Source organism: Gasterosteus aculeatus, chromosome 2 (assembly GCF_964276395.1).
Source record: "Gasterosteus aculeatus chromosome 2, fGasAcu3.hap1.1, whole genome shotgun sequence".
Classification (NCBI taxonomy): domain Eukaryota; kingdom Metazoa; phylum Chordata; class Actinopteri; order Perciformes; family Gasterosteidae; genus Gasterosteus; species Gasterosteus aculeatus.
Genome location: NC_135689.1, coordinates 12,016,839 through 12,032,416, shown reverse-complemented (window position 1 = coordinate 12,032,416; position 15,578 = coordinate 12,016,839). Strand labels below are relative to the sequence as shown.

Sequence of the window (15,578 nt, the reverse complement as noted above, 5' to 3'; positions counted from 1 at the left end):
TATATATATATATATATATATATATATATATATACTATACAAAAGTTTAGTGGCAGAATTGAGCTGCGAAGAACTTATTTTCCCTTTTGCTTATTTCATGTAAAGTAGCAATAGGGATCCCAAAACACATAACTTGCATTGCAACTAATCATTATTTTCTCTTTCCAAATCTTTGAATTAATTTTGGTTTAACTGGATACACTTTATGTCCCAAAAAACATCTTTCTAATATGGAAAACGTATACTCAAAAGGAATGTCTTGATGACAACGACATGGCAAAAGTCTTTAATCTTACATAAAAAACGTAAATCCTCCAGTGTGAGGATCGCAGTGTGTGGTTTGTGCTTTATAAACGATTGTAATGATTTATCTCATACCAGTTTTGTTTTTGTTCAGGAAATTGATTTTAGCCTTAATTACTGTTAATATAAGTAAAATAAGTCTTTCTGCAAAATGAATGAATTCTCTCTATTGCTAACCGAACTGATCATAACTGACATTTCTTTGGGGGGGAAACAAACGGCTTTAGTCACATTGCATTAGTGATCCAACAGTTAATAATAGTTAAAGTTAATATACATATTTAATTACAATGTGCTGGTCCCCCTTTACCTCAAAAGTGAATTTGTTATCAAGCAGTTCAATAGTATACTTTTGAGACATTTTTGATTAATGACTAATGTCCGCCGTTAACAGCAGCTGTTATATCTTCTGTGGACTTTAATTGTGGGGCCGTAGCGAAAGGACCTTGTGTGAAAGCGCACATTTTATTGCTTGTGAATTCTTGCGGCCCCCGAAACCCCCTGCATGCTCTTTTTGTGTTTGCAGCAATGCAGTGGTGCGGTGTCTTATTCCTGTTTGCAGAGAACGCGTCTGCAGTATCAGCACAGGACCGGCAAACAGTTTTACAATACGCAATATTTTCCATCAAGTTTCTTCAGTGAACTAAACATTCTGTAGACGAAAGCTGTATTTGGGACGTTAAATTAGGATCAAACTACACACTCAGCTGCGTCTGCATTCATTGTTTACCCTTAATTACAGTGCACCTGGCAAGTGGGCCATTCTGCCTCATCGGCACTCATTAGGTCTCCTCCGTTCGCATGGCAACATCGTCTTTTGAGGGTCCCAAAGAGTTGATTTTACACAGCGCAAAGTCTTTGTGAAACTATATGTTTACATACTACTAACTGCATGTTTACTGTGAAAACAAACAAGTAGAATATAAGCTACGTCACTTTTATTAATTCATTTTCCATCGATATTCAATCACAATAACTCGAAAAAACAGACAAACTACAACTATTGAAGCAATATTAGATTTGTACACAAAAAACAACATGCAGTTGCAGCTGAAAAGTTGGAACCTGAAGTCATGTTAAACCAAGCCATATTATCTAAATATATGGGATTTTAGATCAATGTCAATGTCATTTTTTACAGACTGCTGCAGTGTTAAATGAACAAAAAAACATGCTAAAAATGTCCATTTCTATCACACGATGGCAGCAGAGGACTGTAAGTGGATAGCAAGTATGAGTTTGATGCTTTAATTCAAATGTAAACATGCAGAGGTCATGTGCTCGGGTGATCTTTCCTCAGCCCATTCTGTATCAGGTCCTCAGCTCTGGTTAATTCCTACATCCTCTTCACACACGTAGGAACCTGCAGTAGCAGATGGCTACGATGCTGATTCACGTTTTGCCCCCCCCCCCGCCCTCGATGGCTCTGGTCCCAGGGCCTGTTATTGCGAAGAGTTTCTGCGGCAGTATACTTGCTGATTGCTTCGTTCTCACTCCTCACAACAACCAGCTAAGACACTGCCAGAGAAACACCCACAGCAGCCACATCCGACCGCCGGCCGCTCCGCCTGCCTCCCCCCTGCAGCATCCGGACTGGTACACACCTCCACCCGTAAGTCTGGCACTGCGGATGCTCACACTTCCCGTGCCCGGCTTCCTGGTGGTTGTTGGAAGGCTAAGGCCTCACGCTGAACGCCCGGGGGGGCGCGGGGTCCTACGCCAACAGCTTGAAGCTCTATAAGAGAAGTAAGAAAAGAAGTAATGAATAACAATTGGAATAAACCATTATACATTTGAAGTAATCTGGAAATCTATATCTTTTTTTTGGGAGGGGGGGGGGGGTTCGTGCATTAACATTTAAAGATGCACTTCCCTGCCTAACCTGGTCTTATATAACTGCGCCTCGCTGCCCAGAGCTCCTTCCCAAACAGACTCTTGATACTCCTCCAGGCTTTTACCCGGCATCACTTTAAGTGTACGCAACTTGGTCAAACTCCCCCCCAACTAAGAATAGACTTGCCGTGACTCATGACTTTGCAACAAAAAGCTGGGTTTGATTTAGCTCTCATCTATTTATATGCGTGTGTCTATCTGATCCCAGTGCCATGTAATGCCAGAATCCGTGTGCTATCCGTTGCGTTTGCTTACTGCAGGGCTATTTTGGGCCGGCTGACCACTCCATACGGTCTTCTCTCCTTGCCGACTCTGTTCATAGTATCGATGTTGTCTTGTAAGCAAAGCAATCTGCAGTCATTAGTAAAAGGAGAAACAGGGAGCTGTAGAAGATTGAGAGGTGTCGCGTGCGATGTTGGGTGAACACCGTCTATCTGGAGTGTCTTAGCTGTTGCTATTTGTATCTCTGTGCATTTTATGATGCATTTTTGGTTGAATAACTGGAAATTCCTCGATGTACGGGTGGTTGGAACATCTCGACCCTATTCCATGTCAAAATTCTGATACTTCTAAAATAAAATATTTGGGATGCCCTGAGGCTGATGCTCTGACTAAATGTGTATTTGTCTGTGCCTGTCTTACACACACGGACAGTGATGTCCACTGAACCGTTTGCCAAGGTCGTCTCTGCCCTCAGCAAACACATGATGACGGGAATTCCTTCCTGCTCAGGGTTTGATGTAATCCCTAACGCAGGATTGAGGAACGCCGGGGAAAACAGCACAGTGCCTGCTAAATGAACGACCGGCCGCCTCCCTGCATCACACGGCAAACAGCCGCTGCAGCTCACAAACCTGGATTCTGTCTTACTACTTTTCTACAATTCGCCAAAGTGTAAAAATGATGCTGATAGAAAATTCGTTAACAGATTTGTTAACTGTACAGATGTAACAGCGGCGTACTGGTGCACATATGACTGAGAGAATATCCAGATGAGGCAGCATTTTCCTTTGCGAGTGCCATATAAATAATACCAAAATATACAAGGTAGGCCAGAAGCCTAAAGGGATTATTACAAGTCTGCCTGAGATGAAGTTTAAACAAAAAAATAAACTTTACGTTACTTATTTTAAGTTATTTACCATCAAATAATTCTCCACCAAACCAAGAACCTGGAAAAAAGAAATGTCTTTGAATGTGCAATAAAGAAAGAGTTTTCTGGTTAATGTACAATGTAAATAGTTTTGTATAATTAATAGTTTTATTATATATAGCTAATTTAGTTTTATTTCTCAAAGAAATATTCTTGAATTATGACGACCTAAAACACCACTACTGAGTTGAAGTTTTCTTTTTCTTTGGGATCATAAAGGACTTTTTGGTAGGTGTGTGGTGTACTGACTTTAGATATTTAATTAACTTAGTCTTATAGAGGGGCCTCATAACAGGAATTGTACACAAAATGCCGTGCTGGTTTAAGTAACCATTTAACTCTGCAGTTCATGTCAAAGTCTCCCTCTCCGGGTCCCTCTGCTGCACAAATGCTGCAAAACGCTTTCACCCGGCCGCCCCAAAGTGTTCCACCCTGTAGGCCTCCCCACCTCGCTCCCCTCTCCTGTGCATTTCTTGGTTGTTCTCGTGTCCGCTAACAACAGTCATGCGTCCCCGCTGCCGTCCCATTGCCCCGACGTAATCATCTTATGGGTAACAATGACAGCAGTATTTACTGGAGAGCCATGTTTCTGAACAATGCTACACATGACGACGGATGGCGTGCGTGCCTGCTGCTGGAGCTTAGCCTCTCTTGAGGTCTATGTGGCACAACTGAGAATATTGATCTGGCTTGTGATTCTAAGGTAACCATTGAATTCCATCCAAGTAGAAATAGTATTGGAACTTTTGGGGGGGTTGTAATTCATTTCATGAGCATTAACTCATTGGTACTGCAGTGTGTTGTTCATTCAATGGTTTCTAATTTTTGCATTCTTGACAACACACAAGTCAAATATACAGATTAAAGTACACAGGACAACAGATGATCATCATTTAAGCCTGAATCTGGGTTTTTAACCTGTTGATAGTTAGTTAAGGTCGTCTTTATCTCTACAGTAAACGTAATTGTCCGGTGAGAAACCCCTCTTGTATTTAACCAGCCATAAATCTTTTGTGAGTTCTGCAATCTCTCTTTCAGTTTCTGCTTTTCTGCTGGGTCGCCTGTAAACAACAACAAAAACATCTGTCTTTCTCTGCAGGACCGGACGGTCGCGGCCGGGTCACTGGGGGACATGTGAAGGGGTCAGCAGTGATGCTCCGTCTGTGCAACCGTGTGTTTGGGGCGTAATCACACTTCTCTGCACTCAGTAACCTCTTGTTAAGTTACCATGGCGTCATGTTAGCAACCTTGGCTCGGATGCTTTCACTACACCTACAGCCAAGAACTCCTACTTCACATTCTCTCGTTAATACTACAATGAAATTACAGGACTCATTCTAGCCTATTTGGGTCTCCCCACACTAATTAGTCTTTCTGAAGATTTACCTTCTAGAGCAAAGGAGCTCTGTGCTCTTCCTTTGCAATGACAATTAACCCTGACGTCCAAAGTAGTGCACAGTTGTAATATGATTTGTCAGAAGGTTTCATCAGCACACACACACACTTTTAACACTCACCTAAGCAGCTCCTCCATCCACGCTCTGTCCACAGGTGCAGCAGGTCTCGGTGTGGGTCACTCCACCCTGGCACACTGTTGACCAGGAGCCGCTTCCCTCTCTTCCTGGGACTGTGGCCCCTGTGCTTCACCCAGGCAGTGCAACAAGTCAAGGCATGTTCCAACACGCCACCAACAGCTGGACCGGGTGTGTTATCCTGCTCCTAGACCAGAGGGGGGAGGAGCGGAGGATTAGAGGGGAAACCCAGAAACAGAAAAAAAAGGAAAAATAGCAGCATGACTCAGCCTGCTTGGATCAGTTAGCATTGCACAGCTTTTACTTTGAGCTTCTTAACACGTGGAGGAGTTATTGTGCGAAGGTACATTGAGATTTATTTTCTGTGTGTCGGGGTTAACTAGATTTCTTTCACGAAGGCAGAGGTGTTGAGATGAAGCGAGGGAAGAGGGCCACGGACTGGAGAAGTCTTGGAGAGACAAACGTTGCAGTGCCGGGCTGATTTGTCAGATGGTCTTTGCCAGCAGGCCATAGATCACAAAGAAGTACACCTTCCCTGCAGACTTCTTGTTCTTTGCTCTGCCCAGCAGGAAGCACTTCACAATCCTGCGTCCTTACTGGTGGACTGAAAGGATGCAAGTCAGATGAATCTCAACAGCATTGTTTTCCATACATAACATTATTAGCAAGTGGTTCTGTTTTCCTGCTATCACAGCAATAATAATAATAATAGATTTTATTTATAACGCACTCTTCATCAGCAGATCTCAGAGTGCAGAATGAACGAATGGTTTACAGAAGCTGTAACTTCATCTCATCTTACCACCACAGTTGTTAAGGCAACATCAATTACAGATCAAGCTCATCAGTATAAATTACACGACTGTGAAATTCTTAGGGGATGCATTAGCAAAGGAGAAAATGTGAAATATTCATATTTTCCTGGATCCATGATGTTGAATGCTAAATATTAATTTGAAAGCAACTTATTAGTATAGTCGAGAAAGAACCCTCGCCGATCCATCAGAGAGAGACACAATGAACCGTATCAAATGTGTAGAATCATCACCATCTCAGTGCTAATTATGCAGCGCCGCTCTGAGCAAGCTACGTTTTTTCACTAGAGGACGGGTGATGCCAGTTCATCACTGCTGTAGGGGAAGTTGATCACTGGGCAGATGCTGGGTGCAGCGGCAGAAACCAGCTCAGCAAAACCTACGTGCTAGAATATGGTCTCAGTCTGAATGCCTGAGCGTCTGAGCAGCCCTGTCGTACATCCCCGGTGCTGCTGTCCGCCGCAGCCCGTCAATAGACTGATGACCTTATCAATGAAACAGCAAAGTCACTATAATGTTACACCCGGAAAGAACTCAGAGCACTTTGCTACTGCTTGCAGGTTTGTTTTTCCCTACTGACAGCAAATAAAGAAGCCATACAACTTTGTAGAAAAGCAGAAGAGGTGTAATTCTTTTAATCTATTGGAAGGGGCGGTGCGCCACTGTGCGGCTCAGCAGCTTTTTTGACTAAGTGCCAGCAGTAGTTCCACCAACTGGATCGGTTCTTCATTTAGAATCTGTTTGAAAAAGAGCGAAATCTGGACAATGATTAAACTGGCAGGAACTCGCAGGAAATTATTTTTGGCACTTTTTAGCTAAGTAATAATAAAGAAGACAAAGTATTAATCTTCCTACCTGGGACACAGACTGGTCGGGGGAGGGAGGGGGGGCAGGAGCCCCTAGCCCAGCAAGTTCAAAGCTTGCTGCATTGATTACATCATCGGAACTGGAGTGCTGGAATGGGACAATGCACCATTGGGGGGAAGGAGGGGGGCATGTGGGGGGGGCAACCAACTAATCTCTGCAAGGCTTCCCTGTGGAGCTTCATGAGCAGTGTTGTGTGTGTGTGTGTGTGCCTGCTTCTCCTCTGTCTCTTAACACAGCCTATAGACTGCTCTTCCTCATCTCTCACCACTGTCCTGGGACAGAAGGACGGCCCGTGTCTGACAGAGAACGATGTGCATGTGTGTATGTGTGACGTTTGAGGCCAGGCTGCAGAAACTCAGCGGCTGCAGGATGCTGCAGGATTGCACCTCTGCTGCTGGCTCACTGGCTCTCTCTACCTCGCTCTCTCCCTCCCCCCATTCTCTAGTCACTCAGGCAAATTGCTCAAGGAGGATGGGGAGAGCATGTGCTGCATACTTTTTCAGCAGGGGAGAGGGTGTAAGTGGGGGAGGAGGAGGAGGATGAGGAGGAGGAGGAGGAATCTCAGAGGTGCAAAGCATGCCGGTGAAGCGCTGTGCCGGGCGACTGTACCTCTGAGAGAGACTACAGTAGAGATATTGGAGACGTAGGAGGGGGAGGGAAGAGGAGGAGAGCTGGCGGATGGTGGTGGTGGTGGTGGGGGGAGGGCAGGAGTGAGGTGCAAGGAACGTCAGGTGAGTGCGGCAATTTGCTTTGCTGGCAGCGCAGCACCCACCCTCAGTGAAAGTGTGAGCAGGAGAACTGCAGATGTTCCAAAATGATGTCAGGCTCCGGATGTGGCGCGGATCTGATGTACAGTTTTGCCATCACCCGGCCCCCTGCAGTGTGGAGGAATCCAAAAGCCAGAGAGAGGCTTTGGACTCCTGCCTCACAAAGCTGACGACGCAGGGCCGGCTTTTTCAAGGTCTCAGTTACCTGAGGTGAACTCGCAGCGGACGTAGACTGCGTACGAGTGAGCCGATCCGTCTGCATCCATCACTCAGACGGGCTTCCGGAGCACATTTAGGGCTGACTCACTTTAAGTCAATTTTTCTTCTTTGCCCACAAACTATTTTCACAAGGCTCGCGCTTGAGCGGAGACATTCAAAAGACAAAAGCAGCCACAATGACTTTTGCAGCAAGAGAGCTGCTGAGATGCTGCTGCAGGGATATTACCCACAGTATCTCTGCTCCGAAAAGAGATCCTTTCACTTCTGTTATCATCCCAGAGACAACAACTTTACCAGCGCACGCACAAACACGTCGCTTCAGACAAACTCTATGAAACTCTGCCCTGACATAGACTTTTAGGATGGAAGAAAAGTAGCTAGAGGACAACTCCATGACTGCACCACAGCTTCCCTGTCCCATGCAGGCCTCTGGCCTCGCTCTCATTCCCCCATCAGCGTACAGCGTCGCAATCCACAACTAATGCTGATCTATACTAACTCACATTAAGCAGGAAAATAAAAATGCATGTACTTTTTTTAAAGCTAAGTCAGCAAAGATGAAAGTCCCCTTTAGCGGAGGAAAGTCTTTGCGTCCTGATTAGTCTATTTGTCCTTGTGTCGAATGCAGAGTCCTCTCGACCAGCCGCTATCTGACACGCCGGCTGCTATTTCCAGCCTGTGAGTTAAACAAGGATGAGGGAGCAGGGGAGCCTGACTGGCTGGCTGGCTGGTTATTACTGGTGCAGAGGAGGCTGACAATGTTGAAACAGAAGCAGCCGGGAGCTTCAACACTGCAAGCATGCACGTACAGACACAGACGGAACACCAGGTCCCGCAAAAGGCCGATATAAGAAAGAAGGGGACACATATTAAGACAAATGTAAAAGGTAAATAAGAAAAGAGAGGAAATGATTACCCACAGATGAGTCTCGGATGGCATCGCACACTCGGGGCGGAGAGGAGGAAAACTTCTCTGCACTCACTCTGCGCCTCCTGGTCGCTGGTGATGTGCCTTCATGGCGCTGCAAAGTTGACTGCAGCATTGCCTCCTGAACAGAATGACATTGTTTGCACTCTCTCTCTTCGCTCCTCCTCCTCCTTTACGCGCTCGCTCCCCCTCCTCTTCTTTGCACGCTTGCTGGCAGCACAAACTGCACAGCTCAGCAGTGTTCCCCCACTGCCGCAGCAGATCCTGCATGAGCTCTGCGTATCTGAGTGGGATGGGACTTTTAAAGGGGAACGCAACCTGCAGGGTCAGTGTGTGTGCACATCCTCAGTCTGCCCTCCTCTCATCTCCGTCCTCCTCTGCAACACCTCCCCCCCCGAGAATTATCCGTGTAAAGGACTCCTCACAAGAGAGACCCCGTCCACGCACACATAACTCCCCATCCCTTTTTATTCATTTTCACAGTTCAGCAAAAGCTGCTTTGAGATATGAGTGTGCTCAGGCCAACTTCTCCTTTGTGCTTTTGAATTTGTCACATTATGTCTGAATATTAAGAAATATAATCTCCCTGTTGTGGGACTTTTTCAGATAGGAGTAGCACAAAGATATATTGGACCGTTAAAAAAAAAAAAGATAATTACAGTAAAAAATGGTGACACTGCATCAACTCATTGAAAGAAACTCTACATTTAATCACAATTTTTTAACTAAAAAGATTGTTTGTAAACTGGCGATGCGCAAATAAATGTGGTTACTTTATTTTACCCATAAGCAATTGTTATGAATCGTATATCAATCATACGTCAACATGCTAGAAAACACAAGGTGTGCCAAAAGATTATCACACACCACGCATTTCAACAAATGAGCAATAATCATGGAATCGGTTAAATGAATGTCGCCATCTAAAAGTTGCTATCTCAAACACTCAAAGTTTCACAATCTGCAAAGGTAGAAATATCCTTAATCTGCAATCCCTATTACCTGCATTTCATTACCCAAGGTGCACTGCTCTACTGGTGCAATTCTGCAGTGCGCTAAAATATAGAAATATCTTGGCCAACCAAATTTGTCTTCTGCACGTTGCACAACTCTGCAAGAGTGAGATCATCCATCATTTAGTCAGCCAATAGGGTTGAGCTTCTCTTTCTGCTTCACAAAAGCGCACTTGGTAGTACCCTTCCCGCCTTTCAGTGATGACATTTGCGGTGTGCTGCATAAGCTTTGTACGGATAATGGTGACTTCATTATAAATGTGTTTTAGGCATCAGCTTCTGCAGCAGCACTCTCTGCTTTTCACTGCAGGAGCAATACTTTTTCCCCCTCTCTTTGTTCTGCCTGCCCCCCCCCCCCCGTTGAACCCTGTGATCTTTCATCCTCTGCTGCCGCTTGTGTCTCACATTGACCCGGAATCCATCAAGTCAAGGCATCTGCTTTCCGGTTTTCAGCAATTTAGCGTTTGTATTTTAAATCAAGGCTTTTCTCCCTTATTAGCTCGTCTATCTGCCCTTATAGGATACGCCACTGCAGATTAAATGGCTGAATCAGCAAAACTCTTATAATGGAACATCTCTGACTAACGGGGATCAGCTGCACGAGGCTGTCGACCAGTTAGTGAGGGTATTAATCATGAGTCTGCATCATGCAAATGATCCATCGGCTGCGAGCGAAGCCTCGATCGCTGCATGTACGATCTGCATGCAGTGCTGCTGCTGCTGCTGCTGCATCGGTCCGCCGAGCCTCCCCGCATCTGTTCTCTGCTCTGTACTCTGTGACACCGGGGAAAATGCTCCCGCCAGCATATCCCTCACATAGGCAATGCCATTCTCAGTAATGGCATCCCCTGTGATGAATAAGCCATGAGGAGGGGCCCTTTTACATGTCCTATTAGATTACCTCCCTATATGCTTCACCTGGCTATACTGTCACCTCATCGCCTCTGGTTCCGCACTCTTCTTAGCATTCTCTCTGGTTATCGCAGCCAAGGGCAGAGTGTGTAAATGTGTGTTAAGGCTCATAGATCATATGAATGTAGTTTGGAGTTGAGTGATCTTTGCTGTTCATTGAATGTGTGTATACACGACCTTCACTCATGTGTACGATTCACATTAAGCTGCCTGGCGATTAGCATTTTTTTGCTGTTGATGGGAAACGTTTAGCTAAGTGGGTCCGTGTCTTTTTGTATGTGAACCTATTGCAGGCCAATAGTATTATCTTATCACACACCAGCAATAACAAACCTGATACAATGCTCTTCTAAAGGATTAAAAAAAGTTGAGGTAATGTATTTGAGTCACAGCTTGTGAGTTTTTTCTTTCTCCCCCTTTTTTTTTGCCACTCACAGCCCATTCCTCAGACCATTGATCTGCCCAGGAAAGATAATAGACACATTGATTCACGAGCTCAGCAGCTTGCTTGGTTTACACGTCAATTCAGTCTAACCCTCAATAGTCCTCAATCATGGAGGAGAATTACCTTGACTGACAACTGACTCATGGGGCTTTAGAAATGGAAAACTTAAGGGCCGTGCTGAGCAGGTTTTCCTCCCTCTCTCTCTTTTGGGTGTACGGCCTAGCAGACTTTACTCCTGAGAATCTGACAAGATGTAAAATGAAGAAAGGATGTTGGCGTGCATGAATGATTATGTGGTTACAGAGGGTATTCTCAGGGGAAACCTTGACATTGATGATGGCAGATAGAGTCAGAAGAGCCCATTCAAGCCTGCTAACAACTTCATAAAAATATCTCTCCCTTGCCCACAGATTGACTGATGGACGGGATCCTATTTGGTTGGAGCCGGTGTTTGGTGTGTGTTTCGCTGCACCAATGCTTCTTAGTTGATCACATTTTGTAGAAAATGAGCAATGCCAAGTGGATTGACAAAAACACTCTACATGAAGGACCGCAAACAGCTGTTTAACATTCAGAATTGGGACTAAATAGAAGGTGAATTGTCCCAGGCATGCTTTATTTCTTGAAAATTAAGATGTTAATCCCTGATTTTAAAGATCCCGTTTTGGGAGGCAGAGCTCGATATGAAGCGCGCGGAGTCATCGGTTCTCCGCCGGTTTGAAAGGAATGGTTGTAAAAGGTCTAGGATGGATCAACACCGTGATGAGAGAACTTCTGACAGCTGGCTTCTCTGTTCTAGCGAACGAGCAGCCGCTCCGTCAGCTGCCGGTGTCAGCAGCAGCCGGTTCGCTCTCTGCGGAGGTGTTGAGGCAAAACATAACGCACAGATCAGCTTTTACTCAGCGAGACTGCTGCCTTGATTGGGCTTCCACGGATAGTGAATATGTATCTCAAGGATTTGTGTGACATTTCCAAACAAACAAAAAAAAAAAACATAGTTCTGCAAATTGTGTTTTTGCCTGGATATTTTTTCAGCATGTCATGGATTCAAGTTGGCTCCAGTTAAATGCACCCTTTGTAATGCAGTTTAAGTATAGTTTTCTGGATAAAAATAAAGACTTTGGGTTCATGTGATGTGTTGCAGTAGTATGTGGATGCCATTAAACTGCAAACCAGCTAAATTACACCTGTAAACACGTTTCAAGGCTAAATCTCACTCCTTTCTTTTTGACAAACAAATTCTTGGTAGAAGCGAGTTCAGAGTGACAAACAAGACAAAATGACCATCATGAAAACATTGAAGGACCTCAATGGGATGAAAGATATCCTTTCATGGGAACTGCCACACTCCATCACTGGGATGCTGCTTTTTTCTTCCAAAAATAATTTGTGTGATTGCGATTTTGAGCCAGAAAACCATATTATGTTTATTACAAACTGTGCCATTTGTTATTTGTGTCATTTTCATCTGCATAGCTGGCGAGCTATTTTTGTCTCCCTCCCTGCTGCATTGTGTTCTGCGTTTCAGGTTCAGGAGCAGTGTTGCACATCCTCCTCAACAATCGGTGTGATCCGGGGAGATGTGTGTTGACTCCCGGCCTACATTCACTACCGCCATTTGTTACCGTCAAAAGCAGGTCTGGCACAGAGGGACCCGCATAACCAGCAGGCTCCTACAGAGTGGCCCGTTGATGTCTGTATCTGCAGCTCCGGGAGGATTCCTGACATCTGGACCGTCTCCAACAAGAAGCCGTGAACTCTGAGGAGCCTGCTGCTTAATGAGGGAGTCGTGAGCTGCAGGAACGGACTCATATTCAGAGGTAGCGTGGCCTTTCACTGTCGAGCCTCTTTGTGTTTGTGCTGGCCGACAGAGGATGTGTTGTCGCTGCAGTCGGACCATTAAGGAGTCAATAAAATACAACAACGGGAAACCAGATAGTTAGTTATATGACATTTTGTTTGCTAAAGGGACAGGGTTAAACCGTCTGATATGGTAGAATAATATTGGCGCAGATACCTATTAAACGGATCAACTCTTGATTCATACTAAATACAATACAACACTGCATTGGACCGTCTCTACTGTAAGTAAAAAAGTTTAATGTAGTGTGATATTCCAAAAATGGGCAAAGGGAGCTCTGGCATCAGATTGGTACTCTGCATGATTATAAACAGCTGCTAAGTTGATGATGAAGGTCGATTAAAACCAATCATTACTTTGCATATGTGTCTCTGAAGGGAATACTGAGCTCATAATGTTGTCTGATATTACAGAATATGGGGCTAAAACACCTTCATCTACCAAAACCCAGAGAACATTGACTGGCAAGAGTGAGTTTCTGAAATGTCCCCATGACCTCAATTCGAGGCAGCTACGTCATAGTTTGCCTTTAGAGGAACCATGATATGCGATCCTTCAATAAGTCATTTTCATCTTTTTAGTTGCCAATTTCCACCGTGGACGAGTCCCACGTGGATCTCGTTGACACACACGCTTGTCGAATGGACGCAGCCAGGAGAGCATCAAACACGTGAGAACCTGTGCCGGCCATCTGCCAAAGCGCTGTGTGACGGATGGGAAAAGGCCGACCCGTGTCGCGGGTGCTGTCCGACGAGCTGTGTGGGCAGAGGACGGCCTTTAGCAGAGTGCAGACGGGCAGGTCACCTCCTCTCCTGTGGGTCTGCACGTCTGCTGCCACGTCAACCAGCAGAACCAGGCCGCGATTAATGTCACAGTAGGGAGGAGATGTCGGTGCCGCTAATATGCAAGGAGAGATTCTGAGCACGAGGGAGCCGAACGGCAATAAAATCAAGAAAAATATGTTGTTTTTTTGCAAAGTTGAAAATGTAACAACAACATTTCCTTGTAGTACTCAGGGAATTGCTTTAAAGAGTTTAATCAATCAATCGGACAGGGAACTGCCAGTAGAACAAACTCAAAAATAACATTTTCTGTAGCTCAAAGGTGGATTTGATGAATACCAGCAGTGCTGCTTCTTTTTTATTCCCTGTGAAAAAACATCGCTCAGAATGAAATCATTCTGTCATTACAAATAAAACCTGCGCTCGACCCGTTGGTGTGTGCAGAAAAGGAGACCCCTTAATCTGCAGATCACCCAAGGAGTCTCTTGTCCACCTGGGGCCGTCCGGGGAGCTGTGCTGTTCCACTGCCGATTGCCTTCTTGTTTTTTAGCAGCAATGCACCATTCAAGTCTGCAGGCCTCTTGACAAATGAGCAGCGATCTGAGCAGAGGGGATGCTCGTACTGCACCACACATCCTGTCCACATCCTCCTGCCCCGCAGTGGTGCACCTCTTTTAACTGACACGCTTTTCTTTTCTCTAGACCTTCAGGCGCTCTTCTCAGGGTCACACAAGTACAGAAAGTACATGCTTGCTGACGCATGTACGTGCAAAGACACCGCTGAAAGAGTGGGGAAACACAAGCCATGTGCATTTTTATTCCTGCTCCTTTATAGCAAAGTCAATCTGTATTAAGTTAGCGTATTGTATACTTCAAATACTTAAAATATTAAGACAAAAAAGCTGAAACAATACCTTTGTTCAGGAAAATATTTTGATGCCAAAAAAAAGCTTTTCTCTGTTTTTATATATTCTTGAATTGACAGAACGAAACTAGTATTGCCGGAGTGAATACATTTGTACCCCTTACTGTCCGTGCACACTACTTTATTAACTGAAGATTAATTTGATCTTGTCAAAAGGTTTCTGCGTCACAAAGCTGCACAGGTCTTATATTGCAAGCCTTCTACTGAAATAAGAGAGGTCGTCTCACCTTCAAGAGGTGTAGAATGATGAAAAAAGGCACCTTGAGAGTTTTATGCAAGTTGCTTCAGTGGCAGATATTTACTCATGTCAATGCAGATTTGTGAGTCAGTTAAGAGGCCAAAAGCGGAGGATGTGGATTACCTGGCGACTGAACTAGTCCTGTGGCTTCACCGGCATGTCGCCTGCAACTGTAACCATCACTTGAGGACAGCATCCACCCACTGGCCCTTCTCACAAACTGCATCCTAGAGCAAGTGAGGAGCCGAGAGTCTGACGCAGCATGCGATCATTCTCCTTGGCTGCGAGTGTTGCTCGGACTTGCCTTAGTGCAGCTGTCCACACATAACCCCTCCCTCCCCCCTTCTCCCCCACCAACATGATCCATCCCAACCCCCCTACAGAGGCAGTGCACTCTGCCAGCCATGGAGCGGGACGAACGATCGATCCTGCTGAAATGATGGTTTCTAAAAGGAAGCCAGTAAGCATGTCTCCCCTCCTCAACTGTATGTGGGGGAGGGAGGGGGAAAAGGGAGGTGGGGGGGAGATATCACCAAGCTCAGCACATATGCACCATTGCTGCATGAGAAAATGGGATTTTCACCACAAGACAAGCTGAGGGGAAGGTAATTCAAACCTCCAAGCTATGTTCCTCACCGAGGATGTAAAACGAGCCGTGTTACCTTCAGACGCCTCACAAGTGGACAGATGAGGTCATTTAAAAATTGTCCTATTAATTCCAGTACTCGTCCCCGAGGAATCACATGCCAAATGGGAAAATCTGCAGTTAGGGACATGAGGAGACAGAGAATGTTCATTGGGGAGTCGGCCATGCGCTGATGAGCATGTATGCCATCGCATCCAATGTATATGATTTTTAGAATAAGTGTTGAATGAAGTGGAGCTTTGGTCAGACGATACAATAATCTAATGTAAGGCTCTGCAC

At 45.1% G+C, this 15,578-nt stretch overlaps 1 long non-coding RNA gene across 1 annotated transcript; it reads right to left on the bottom strand.

Moving 5' to 3' along the window:
• Nucleotides 1-1,224: 1,224 nt before the first annotated feature.
• Nucleotides 1,225-8,608, bottom strand: LOC120829641 (uncharacterized). Its single transcript, XR_005713694.2, has 3 exons — nucleotides 8,470-8,608; nucleotides 4,867-5,068; nucleotides 1,225-2,038 (listed from the first exon to the last, which is right to left on the bottom strand). It is a non-coding gene; the product is annotated as an uncharacterized LOC120829641 (long non-coding RNA).
• Nucleotides 8,609-15,578: the final 6,970 nt, after the last annotated feature.